Below are 13,359 nucleotides of genomic sequence, written 5' to 3' on the forward strand. Positions count from 1 at the left end.
TGTCATTATTACAGTAACAGTGAATATTTTTAGCACTGATTACTGTAGTAATGTCACTGGTACCCCCAAAAGTGTCAAAAATGTCAGTTAGGGGTCCAATCTGTGCGCTGCTAAAAATCGCTGATCGCCGCCATTACTAGTAAAAAAAAAAAAAAAAAATTACATAAATCTTTCCCCTAGTTTGAAGATGCAACAACTTTTGCGCAAACCAGTCAAAATACGCTTATTGGGATTTTCTTTTACCAAAAATATGTAGTAGAATACAATTTGGCCTTAAATCATGAAAAAATTTGATTTTTACATTTTTTTTATTGGGAATGTTATATAGCAGAAGTGAAAAATATTGTTTTTTTTTCAGAATTGTCGCTCTTTTTTTGTTTATAAAATTATAATCGCAGAGGTGATCAAATACCACCAAAAGAAAGCTCTGTTTGTGGGGAAAAAAAGACATACATTTTTTTTTGGGGTACAGCACGACACGACCGTGCAATTGTCCATTAAAGTAACGCAGTGCCGAATCGCAAAAAATGGCCTGGTCATTAAGGGGGAAAATCTTCCAGTCCAGAAGTGGTTAAAGACCAGGTGAAAAAAATAAGGGGTCACATTTGATTGGACATATACTGTATGCTCCTTATTTATTTTGCACAGGACTGGTAACTTTCTGTCCTTTTCCAAACTGCATACTACTGAAAGTACACAGGCAGGAATAGAGCCAGAAAATCTCCTATCAGAGATATCACAGAATATTGTTTTCTTGTTCCAGACATGCTCAGCCATCTGATGGTGCCTGTATAGTTCCAGGACCAATAACCCTTGGCAAACCCAGCAGCATGATACAAATGTTTTTTTTTAGCTGTCTTAAAGGCTGGCGCTCTGACCACTACTGTAAGTTTACACTAGTGGCAGCCTTTACATCCCCTCTGAAAAGTGATCCGCAGTAACTTGCTTTTTAGAGGTGTTTGACCGGTGGTTAGGAGGCGATATGTCACCTCCTCACTGTCTGTTTTAACCCTATAAATGCCACACCACCATAATAGAAGCATATGCATTGGCCAGTTGTGGCGCTGTCCCATTCACTTGAATGGGTTGTGTTCCGTGGGCAGTACTGCTTACTAAGTGTGACCCTAGTTAAATTGGGTTTAGTAAGGGTTACCAGAGACTTAAAAATAGTTTTAGAGGCATCCCTTAGGTAAAAGTGTTGGGAAAGGCTTGATATCCAATTTGGTGTGATGCAAATGTGGCTCTAGACATTTGTGTGTGCACATTTTAGGGCCCAATCACACTAGCCCACACACTAAACTGCAGCAATGTATGCAGGCAGCAGCCATTTTGGTCTGCAGTTCCGATGCATGTTTTATCGCATCACACAGCTCCCTATTTTCTTTTTTTTTTATTTTTCCTTCAAAAGGTTTTTTATTTAAAACGAATAAACATTACAGGGTGAACATAAACTTTGGGTATAAAGGTTTTACAGAGGTGTACAGGAAAGAGTACATATTAACCGCTTTACGACCGCCCGCTGCAGTTATACTGCAACAGGCAGCCGTTTCTGGGCAAACCGACGTAGCTATATGTCGGTCGCGTGCAGGAGGCTAGGGGGCGCGCTCCCGCCCCCGCTCGTCAGCGGGGAAGCTGATGCTGCGGGCAGGCGGCTCTGATTGCCGCCTAACATCCGCGATCGTTCCCCGCGGAGAGAGAGAAGAACCGTCAGCTGTTGTAAACACAGCTGACCGTTCTTCTCCCTGGAATGATCATAGAGCCCATGTGATCCTTCTATATAGGAACACAGGTCTCTATGGTCATTTCAAAAGCCACGCCCCCCCACAGTTAGAGTCACTCCCCTAGGCTCACATTTAACCCCTAATCTCCCACAATGTTAGCCCCTTCCCTGCCAGTGTCATTATTACAATAACAGTGCATATTTTTAGCACTGATTACTGTAGTAATGTCAGTGGTCCCCCCAAAAGTGTCAGTTAGGGGTTTGATCTGTCACAGTCCCACATAGAAAACGCAGATCGCCACCATTACTAGTAAAAAAAAAAAAAAAAACAATAAAAATGACATAAATCTTTCCCATAGTTAGTAGAATCAATAACTTTTGCGCAAACCTAAATCAAAATACGCTTATTGCAATTTTTTTTTAGCAAAAATATGTAGCAGAAAACAAATTGGCCTAAAATGTTAAACAATTCTGATTTTTAAATATTTTTGGGGGGAATGTCATATAGCAGAATGTGAAAAATATTGTTTTGTTTTTGTTTTCAGAATTTCGCAATTTTTTGTTTATAGCGCAAAAAATAAAAATCGCACAGGTGATCAAATACCACCAAAAGAAAGCTCTGTTTGTAGGAAAAAAAGACATCAATTTTATTTAGGTACATCGTCGCACGACTGTGCAATTATCCATTAACCACTCTGCAACCGCTCACAGTAATACTACTGCGGCAGAGTGGTTCGTTATCGTCCAGCCACGTAGTATTAACGTGACTGGACACTCCCCCTTCTGGGCGGCGCTTGCGCGCCGCCGGAGGCTCGCTCCCGCTGTTTTCATTCACAGCGGGAGTCGGGCCAGGGGAGGAGCAGCGGCGATCGCCGCTGCTCTTACCCGATCGTCGGGGATCGAGTCTGGAGATCCGCCCGCTGTGTGTAAACACAGCGGGCGGATCTCCATAGTGACAGGGAGTGACAGATCGGACTGTTCAGCATAGCTGGACATCCGATCTGTCCATGAATCACATAGTCACCTCCCCCCCTACACGTCAGTAAGCACCAGGCATACATTAACCCCTCCCTCTCCAATAAAATTAACCCCTTCCCTGCCAGTGTCATTTTTACAGTAACAGTGCATATATATAGCACTGATTACTGCAGTAATGTCACTGGTACCCCCAAAAGTGTCAAAAATGTCAGTCAGGGGTCCGGTCTGTCCGCCGCAATGTCGCAGTCCCGCAAAAAAAATCGCAGATCGCCGCCATTACGCGTTAAAAAAAAAACACCAAAAATGACAGAAATCTTTCCCTTTGTTAGTAAACGCAATAACTTTTGCGCAAACCAATCAAAATACGCTTATTGCGATTTTTTTTACCAAACATATGTAGCATAAAACAAATTGGCCAAAAACTTTTAAAAAAATTGGTTTTTACATCTTTTTTGGGGGGAATTTCATATAAAAAAATGTGAAAAATATTGTTATTTTTTCAAAATAAACGCTCTTTTTTTGTTTATAGCGCAAAAAGTAAAAATCGCACAGGTGATCAAATATCACCAAAAGAAAGCTCTGTTTGTGGGAAAAAAAGGACGTAAATTTCGTTTGGGTACGGCGTCGCACGACCGCGCAATTGTCAGTTGAAGTCGCACAGCGCCGAATCGCAAAAAGTGGCCTGGAAGGAAGACAGCAAAATCCTCCGGTTGTAAAGTGGTTAAATTAACGCAGCGCTGAATCACAAAATATGGCCTGGTCATTAAAGGGGCAAATCCTTCCGGTCCAGAAGTGGTTAAAACAACTCATACAATTTGTATATATATAAAGAAAAAAGAAAAAAAGAAAGTATATCACTCAGTTATTCCGTAAGCCTTAAGCTAGCATACCCATCCAAATGGGTTGCAACTAACTCTGTACAATATATGCAACATTTACCTCTGGAAACCAGAGAGTCTGTAGTTGGAGCTTAGCTCCCTAGTTTACTAAGCTTGCATAATAAAGATATAAGCTCACTCACATTATTGGACGGTCGAGACACTGCTCAAACTCCTAATTACTGTATGATTATGATTGTAGGAAGTAAAAGCCTTTATATTGTGATACTACGATCAGGACATAAGGGGAGTAAAAATGAAAAAAAGCTGACCAGGAAAGAGAAAAATAGAAGGGTAAGAAGGGAAAGAGGGGGGTCAATAGAAAGTGGGAGGGATAGGGAGGAAGGCTTTTCCCCTCCCCGTTCTCCGCAACATCACAGGCCATGTTTATTATAGAACTTTTTTTTTTTTAACTTTATGTGAAATGCACAAAGTGACACTTTACTCAAATTAGCAGTACGACGCGCTGCACTTGCTCTGTGGTGACATACAGGGCCATCCAGAGAGGTGCAATATTATCCAAACATATTGCATATTATCACACAGCTCTTGAATGCAGGGAAACATTGTAGTCTGGTGTGAACGTGACACACAGAAAACGATTGTTATCTGAGTGTCATTGCAGTTACCTGCATTTATCCATAAGGAAAAATGCAGATAACTGCATATAGCATAAACAGGCTCTTATACACTGTACAGCGGGAAATGTGGACTAATGCTCTGACACTTACACATACAGGGCCAAATACTTTTCATCTACTAGAACAGGGGTCTCCAAAGGTTTCAGTACAAGGGCCACATCATATATTTAACAAATATTCATGAGCCAAAAGGAAAAAAAAAATAGTTTTATAAATGAATAACATTTAAATTAATGAATAAACATGCTCTAAGAAATAACTTCACATTAGAAGCCCCCCATTACATCAGATGTTCTCCCTTCACATCAGAAGCCCCCCATTACATCAGATGTTCTCCCTTCACATCAGAAGCCCCCCATCACATCAGATGTTCTCCCTTCACATCAGAAGCCCCCCATTACATCAGATGTTCGCCCTTCACATCAGAAGCCCCCCATCACATTAGATGTTCGCTCTTCCCATTAGAAGCCCCCATTACATCAGATGTTCACCCTTCACATAAGAAGCCCCCCATCACATTAGATGGTCGCTCTTCCCATTAGAAGCCCCCATCACATCAGATGTTCGCCCTTCACATCAGAAGCCCCCCATCACATCAGATGTTCGCCCTTCACATCAGAAGTCCCCCATCACATTAGATGTTCGCTCTTCCCATTAGAAGCCCCCATCACATCAGATGTTCTCCCTTCACATCAGAAGTCCCCCATCACATCAGATGTTCTCCCTTCACATCAGAAGCCCCCCATCACATCAGATGTTCTCCCTTCACATCAGAAGCCCCCCATCACATCAGTTGTTCGCCCTTCACATTAGAAGCCCCCCATCACATCAAATGTTCGCCCTTCACATCAGAAGCCCCCCCATCACATCAGAAGTTCTCCCTTCACATCAGAAGTCCCCCATCACATCAGATGTTCTCCCTTCACATCAGAAGCCCCCCATCACATCAGATGTTCGCCCTTCACATTAGAAGCCCCCCATCACATCAGATGTAAGCCCTTCACATCAGAAGCCCCCCATCACATCAGTTGTTCGCCCTTCACATCAGAAGCCCCCCATCACTTCAGATGTTCGCCCTTCACAACAGAAGCCCCCCATCACATCAGATGTTCGCCCTTCACATTAGAAGCCCCCCATCACATCAGATGTTCGCCCTTCACATTAGAAGCCCCCCATCACATCAGATGTTCGCCCTTCACATCAGAAGCCCCCCATCACATCAGATGTTCGCCCTTCACATTAGAAGCCCCCCATCACATCAGATGTTCTCCCTTCGCATCAGAAGCCCCCCATCACATCAGATGTTCGCCCTTCACATCAAAAGCCCCCCATCACATCAGTTGTTTTCTCTTCACATTAGAAGCCCCCCATCACATCAGATGTTCGCCCTTCACATTAGAAGCCCCCCATCACATCAGATGTTCGCCCTTCACATCAGAAGCCCCCATCACATCAGTTGTTCGCCCTTCACATTAGAAGCCCCCCATCACATCAGATGTTCGCCCTTCACATTAGAAGCCCCCCATCACATCAGATGTTCGCCCTTCACATTAGAAGCCCCCCATCACATCAGATGTTCGCCCTTCACATTAGAAGCCCCCCATCACATCAGATGTTCGCCCTTCACATCAGAAGCCCCCCATCACATCAGTTGTTCGCCCTTCACATTAGAAGCCCCCATCACTTCAGATGTTCGCCCTTCACAACAGAAGCCCCCCATCACATCAGATGTTCGCCCTTCACATCAGAAGCCCCCCCATCACATCAGAAGTTCTCCCTTCACATCAGAAGTCCCCCATCACATCAGATGTTCTCCCTTCACATCAGAAGCCCCCCATAACATCAGATGTTCTCCCTTCACATCAGAAGCCCCCCATCACATCAGATGTTCGCCCTTCACATCAGAAGCCCCCCATCACATCAGTTGTTCGCCCTTCACATTAGAAGCCGCCCATCACATCAGATGTTCTCCCTTCACATCAGAAGCCCACCCTCACATTAGATGTTCGCCCTTCACATCAGAAGCCCCCCATCACATCAGTTGTTCGCCCTTCACATCAGAAGCCCCCCATCACATCAGATGTTCGCCCTTCACATTAGAAGCCCCCCATCACATCAGATGTTCGCCCTTCACATCAGAAGCCCCCCATCACATCAGTTGTTCGCCCTTCACATCAGAAGCCCCCCATCACTTCAGATGTTCGCCCTTCACAACAGAAGCCCCCCATCACATCAGATGTTCGCCCTTCACATTAGAAGCCCCCCATCACATCAGATGTTCGCCCTTCACATTAGAAGCCCCCCATCACATCAGATGTTCGCCCTTCACATCAGAAGCCCCCCATCACATCAGATGTTCGCCCTTCACATCAGAAGCCCCCCATCACATCAGTTGTTCGCCCCTTCACATTAGAAGCCCCCCATCACATCAGATGTTCACCCTTCACATTAGAAGCCCCCCATCACATCAGATGTTCTCCCTTCACATTAGAAGCGCCCTCATCACATCAGATGTTCGCCCTTCACATTAGAAGCCCCCCATCACATCAGATGTTCGCCCTTCACATCAGAAGCCCCCCATCACATCAGTTGTTCGCCCTTCACATTAGAAGCCCCCCATCACATCAGATGTTCGCCCTTCACATTAGAAGCCCCCCATCACATCAGATGTTCGCCCTTCACATTAGAAGCCCCCCATCACATCAGATGTTCGCCCTTCACATTAGAAGCCCCCCATCACATCAGATGTTCGCCCTTCACATCAGAAGCCCCCCATCACATCAGTTGTTCGCCCTTCACATTAGAAGTCCCCCATCACTTCAGATGTTCGCCCTTCACAACAGAAGCCCCCCATCACATCAGATGCTCACCTTTCACATCAGAAGCCCCCCATCACATCAGAAGTTCTCCCTTCACATCAGAAGTCCCCCATCACATCAGATGTTCTCCCTTCACATCAGAAGCCCCCCATCACATCACATGTTCTCCCTTCACATCAGAAGCCCCCCATCACATCAGATGTTCACCTTTCACATCAGAAGCCCCCCATCACATCAGATGCTCACCCTTCACATCAGAAGCCCCCCATCACAGCAGATGTTCTCCCTTCACATCAGAAGCCCCCGATCACATCAGATGTTCACCCTTCACATCAGAAGCCCCCCATTACATCAGATGTTCGCCCTTCACATCAGAAGCCCCCCATCACATCAGTTGTTCGCCCTTCACATTAGAAGCCCCCCATCACTTCAGATGTTCGCCCTTCACAACAGAAGCCCCCCATCACGTCAGATGTTCGCCCTTCACATCAGAAGCCCCCCCATCACATCAGAAGTTCTCCCTTCACATCAGAAGTCCCCCATCACATCAGATGTTCTCCCTTCACATCAGAAGCCCCCATCACATCAGATGTTCTCCCTTCACATCAGAAGCCCCCATCACATCACATGTTCGCCCTCCACATTAGAAGCCCCCATCACATCACATGTTCGCCCTTCACATCAGAAGCCCCCCATCACATCAGATGTTCACCCTTCACATCACAAGCCCCCCATCACATCAGAAGCCCCCCATCACATCAGAAGCCCCCATCACATCAGATGTTCGCCCCTTCACATTAGAAGCCACCCTTTCACATCAGATGTTCACCCTTCACATTAGAAGCCCCCCATCACATCAGATGTTCGCTCTTCACATCAGAAGCCCCCATCACATCAGTTGTTCGCCCTTCACATTAGAAGCCCCCCATCACATCAGATGTTCGCCCTTCACATCAGAAGCCTCCCATCACATCAGAAGTTCACCCTTCACGTCAGAACCCCCCCCCCATGCCCCTTTCATATCAGAAGCTCACCTCCATTACATCAGAAGTCTCCCCTTCACATCAGATTCCCACCTTACAGTATAAGCCCCTCCCATTTCATATTAGCTTCCCCCATAACATTGAAGTTCACTTTTTAAATCAGTGTGCCCCTTTAAATCAGTATCCCCATCAGAGGCAAACAGAAACAAAACACTTATGAGCGCGCTGTTAGCTGAGTGAAAAGAGCATGAGCAATCAGAGTCTCTAAATTTAAAGTTCATGGACAGGAAGAGTCTCTGGAAGTGAAGTGCTGACTTTTGATGGCTGTAGTTCAGGTAAGAGCTAGAAGGGACTCTGGAAATGCAGAAAGAAAAAAGAGCAGCGCCATCTAAGTGCAGCAATAAAAATACATTTTATACCAAGGATAAATTAATAAACTCACAAGATAACAAAGTTGTCAGCGCATGTGATAGTATTATTGGATTCATCCATTACAAGGGAAGACGGGCTGTGGTACAGGATGAGGCTGCCACTGCTTCTGACAGGTGGCTCCCAATGATTCCTGGTACCCAAGTCCCAGAAAGCATTGGGAGCCACCAGCGTAGCCGAAACCAGGGGCAGCCTCATCCTGTACCACAGCCTGTCCTCCCTTGGAGTGGATGAATCCAATAATACTATCACATGTGCTGACAACTTTGTTATCTTGTGAGTTTATTCATTTATCCTTGGAAAAAAATGTATTTTTACTGCTGCACTTAGATGGCGCTGCTCTTTTTTCTTTCTGCATCCCTATCAGAAGCAAAGACCAACTGATCTGAATACTCAGTCTGAATTTATGCCACTGACCCTAGCTGGGGAAAATCTTGTAGCGGGCCTACAGTCTGTAGTTTGGAGACCCTAGTACTAACTAGAGTATACATTAATTCCACAATATAAACATTTGGAAAATACAGTGCCTTGAAAAAGTATTCATACATCTTGAAATGGTTACAACCAAAATCGTAAATGTATTTTATTGGGATTTTATATGATAGACCAACCCAAAGTGGCACATAATTGTGAAGCAGAAATAAATTGATAAATGGTTTTAAAAATTTTTTACAAATGAATATTTGAAAAGTGTGGCGTGCATTTGTATTCAGCCCCCAATACTTTGTAGAACCACCTTTCACTGCAATTACAGCTGCAAGTCTTTTTGGGTATGTATCTACCAGCTTTGCACATCTAGAGAGTGACATTTTTGCCCATTCTTCTTTGCAAAATAGCTCAAGCTCTGTCAGATAGGATAGAGAGCATCTGTAAACAGCAATTTTCAAATGTTGCCACAGACTCTCAATTGGATTTAGGTCTGGACCTTGACTGGGCCATTCTAACACATGAATATGCTTTGATCTAAACCATTCTATTGTAACTCTGGCTGTATGTTTAGGGTCGTTGTCCTGCTGGAAGGTGAACCTCTGCCCCAGTCTCAAGTCTTTTGCACACTCTAACTAATTTTGTTATAAAATTGCCTTATATTTGGCTGCATCCATCTTTCCATCAACTCTGATCAGTTACCCTGTTCTTGCTGAAGAAAAGCATCCCCACAACCTGATGCTGCCACTACAATGTTTCATGGTGGGGATGATGTGTTCAGGGTGATGTGCAGTGTTAGTTTTCCGCCACACACAGTGTTTTGCTCTTGGGCCAAAAACCAGAGCACCTTCTTCCACATGTTTGCTGTGTCCCCCACATGGCTTCTCGCAAACTGCAAACGGGACTTCTTATGGTTTCTTTCAACAATGGCTTTCTTCTTGCAACTCTTCCAAAGAAGGCCAGATTTGTGAAGTGCACGACTAATAGTTGTCCTATGGACAGATTCTCCCACCTGAGCTGTGTTTCTCTGCAGCTCCTCCAGAGTTACCATGGGCCTCTTGGCTGCTTCTCTGATTAATGCTCTCCTTGCCAGGCCTGTCAGTTTAGGTGGATGACCATGTCTTGATAGGTTTGATGGATTGAACAGTGCTCCGTGAGGTTCAAAGCTTGGGATATTTTTTTATAACCTAAACCGACTTTAAACTTCTCCATAACTTTATTTCTGACCTGTCTGGTGTGTTCCTTGGCCTTCATGATGCTGCTTGTTCACTAAGGTTCTCTAACAAACCTATGAGGGCTTCACAGAACAGCTGTATTTATACTGAGATTAAATTACACACAGGTGGACTCTAATTGGATGACTTCTGAAGGCAATTGGTTCCATTAGATTTAATTTAGGGGTATCAGAGTTAAGGGGACTGAATACAAATTCATGCCACACTTTTCAGATATTTATTTGTAAACAATTTAAAAACCATTTATCATTTTCCTTCCACTTTACAATTATGTGCCACTTTGAGTTGGTCTATCACATAAAATTCCAATAAAATACATTTACGTTTTTGGTTGTAACATGACAAAATGCAAAAAATTTCAAGGGGTATGAATAATTTTTCAAGGCACTGTAAGCATTTAGGGAAGATAAATAACTACAGTACTAGATTTTTTTGAAAAGGAAAGGGAAAAGGAAAAGCATCTTTTTAATATAAATTGCAAGAAGGTTAAATTGATTTTCGCCGTGTAAAACAACCCATTCAGTTTAAAACAGAAATAAAAAGGCAAAACATTTGGGTATAGATAAAAATAAAAACATCTTAATACCTTTTCCCCCTTTTTTCAAGGTGATCACATTCTCTTGTTCTCAGCTGCATATGAGCTGGGGGGAGGAGAAACAACAATCACTGATTCTCCCAGTGAAAGGCTGTGCACGGGTGGTGTGTCAGGACAAGTCTGATCTTTGGAGGTCAGCAGGCTGAGTTCCCAGCAGAGCTAGATAACTGACCACAGTGTGTTCTCCTGCTTAGTGTGGTCAGTTTTTAACAGGAAAGCAGAGGGGCTTGCAGGAGCACCAGGGATTTCACACAAAGGAAGCAATACAAAGAGAACAGGATACTTTTTCGTACAAGTACATGGTACAGCAGGTTGCCTTTATATACTTTCTAACTTTCCAGGTTTGACTTTGATACTTTGAAACACCACTATTTTTGTAGTTTATCTAGTCCAAAATGTAAATATCTCTGAAAGTTTTAGCAAAATACCCACAGGAAAAATACTTTTTTAGATCTAAAAAAGCACAAACAAATAACCAGGCGCTCCTGGGGTTCCTGTTGTGTTATATGAAGGATAAAAACCGGCCAGTGTGACACCAAGAAAGTCACTATGCTGCCGGCCAGTAAAGCATGGGATGGATGCTGGAGCAGAATAAAACATATAATGGCAGTGCATAGGAACAACACAAATGGGATCCAGGGGAATACAAGGGAATACAAGAGAGATGTCCAATAAGAGATGACTTGCATGCGCGCGAAACGCGTAGCAATGGCAACGGAGGAAATTTGCGTTCCACCCTGGTTCCTGCAAGGCAAGTTACGTCTTTCCGGCCATCGCATCAGAGCAGCGCAGTGACGGTTCATCCTCGCACCGACTGGTTTCCGGCAAGGATCTCCATCGCTCAGCACACAGCGGCATTTGGCAATCGGCCATTCAGTCTTCCACTCTGACGGTGCCCCTGCCTGTCTCTAGACCCAGGGTGGTATGTACGTCGGTGTGTCCCCCCCCCCCTTTTTTTATACTAATAAACTGAACTTTCTTTATTGGACATCTCTCTTGTGTTCCCTTGGATCCCGTTTGTGTTGTTCCTTTTTTGTTTTCCAATAAAAGGCTTTTATTGAGAATTAACTACAAAAATAAGATTAACAATGTGAACAATACATATGAAATGCGCACATATGCAATTAACAAATATGAACAACAGATTGTATCAATTTTGTAGATATATGTATATTTTGTAGACATTATATTCTGGACAGATACGTGTTGTTCCTATGCGCTGCCATCATATGTTTTATTTTAGATCTAAGCACCCCTAGATGGCAAACAATGATTGCTATTGCTCGTCTCTTCAGAACCTGCGCTGCAAGTTGGAAAAAACATTCAGCTCACTTTGTCTGCCTGGAGAAAGAATTGTCACCAGACTGGAGCAAATTGCTTTGCTATTTACATTATGCAAATGTGCTAATCATTGCACTAATCAGCCTCAGTAAATTACCACTTAAATTTACTTACAAGTAATTGCATGCGGTTAAGTTGAAAGACTCTGAACAGAAAATTACACTTAAGTCTGTTGACTGTTCCTAACCCCTTGTAAAAACAGTAACATCCAAAGTTATTTCTGGTTTAGCATAGCTGTCAATGGTGCAAAATCTACACAAATAACTGCAGGTTACAGGCGGAAGCTACCGGTGATCTAGAAAAGTCAGAATGTCCACTCGGTTTACATAAACCTGAGTTTTATAAAAGCCCCATTAAACCCCAAAACAAAAATGTGGTATATTGGAGCTTAATGATCCTTAAAATGGTGGCTGAATTCGTTCCCTTTTAGGGTTTATTTTTTTATTTCTACCTGGGTATCCGGGCCAATTTACAACCCTAAGGCTGCATTCACATGTCAGCTTATAATGGCGGGCAGAACCGCCGCGGTTCCGCCCGCGATTCGGAGATTTATTGCAAATCGCGGGACGCCTAGCGTTGCCCGTTGATTTGCAATAGCCCCCCAAACGCCGAGCGATGTTGCCGCGATTTACGCCCGCCGAATCGCGGCAACATCGCGCAAACAAAATCGCGGGACGCAATACGCTCCAAAAAAGTACAAGAGCTTCTTTGGAGCGTATTGCGTCCCGCGATTTTGTTTGCGCGATGTTGCCGCGATTCGGCGGGCGTAAATCGCGGCAACATCGCTCGGCATTTGGGGGGCTATTGCAAATCAACGGGCAACGCTAGGTGTCCCGCGATTTGCAATAAATCTCCGAATCGCGGGCGGAACCGCGGCGGTTCTGCCCGCGATTATAAGCTGACATGTGAATGCAGCCTAATAAGAGATGCAGAGGCCAAAAAGCCTAAACTAAACCCATGACTTCCCCTATAGAATTGTTATCTGATCTGCCTGTGGCCTCCCAGACTTCTGTCACATAGACTCTGATGCTGAGTCACCGAAATCCATAACAGATGAAATTGCCCCTGAGGAGTCACTGGCTGCTGCCTTAACTCCCAGGCTTAACCATTTAAGCCCCAGGCCTATTTCGGACACTTTTTGTTTACAGGTTAAAATCAGTATTTTTTCCAGAAAACTACTTAGAACCCCCTAACATTATATATATGTATTTTTTTTAGCAAAGACTCTGGAGAATAAAGTGGCGGTCATTGCAATATTTTTTGTCATGGGGTATTTGCGCAGCGGTCTTTAAAATGACATTTTTTGGGAAAAAT

The sequence above is a fragment of the Pelophylax lessonae genome (assembly GCF_965119305.1).
Source record: "Pelophylax lessonae genome assembly, chromosome: 6".
Lineage (NCBI taxonomy): Eukaryota > Metazoa > Chordata > Amphibia > Anura > Ranidae > Pelophylax > Pelophylax lessonae.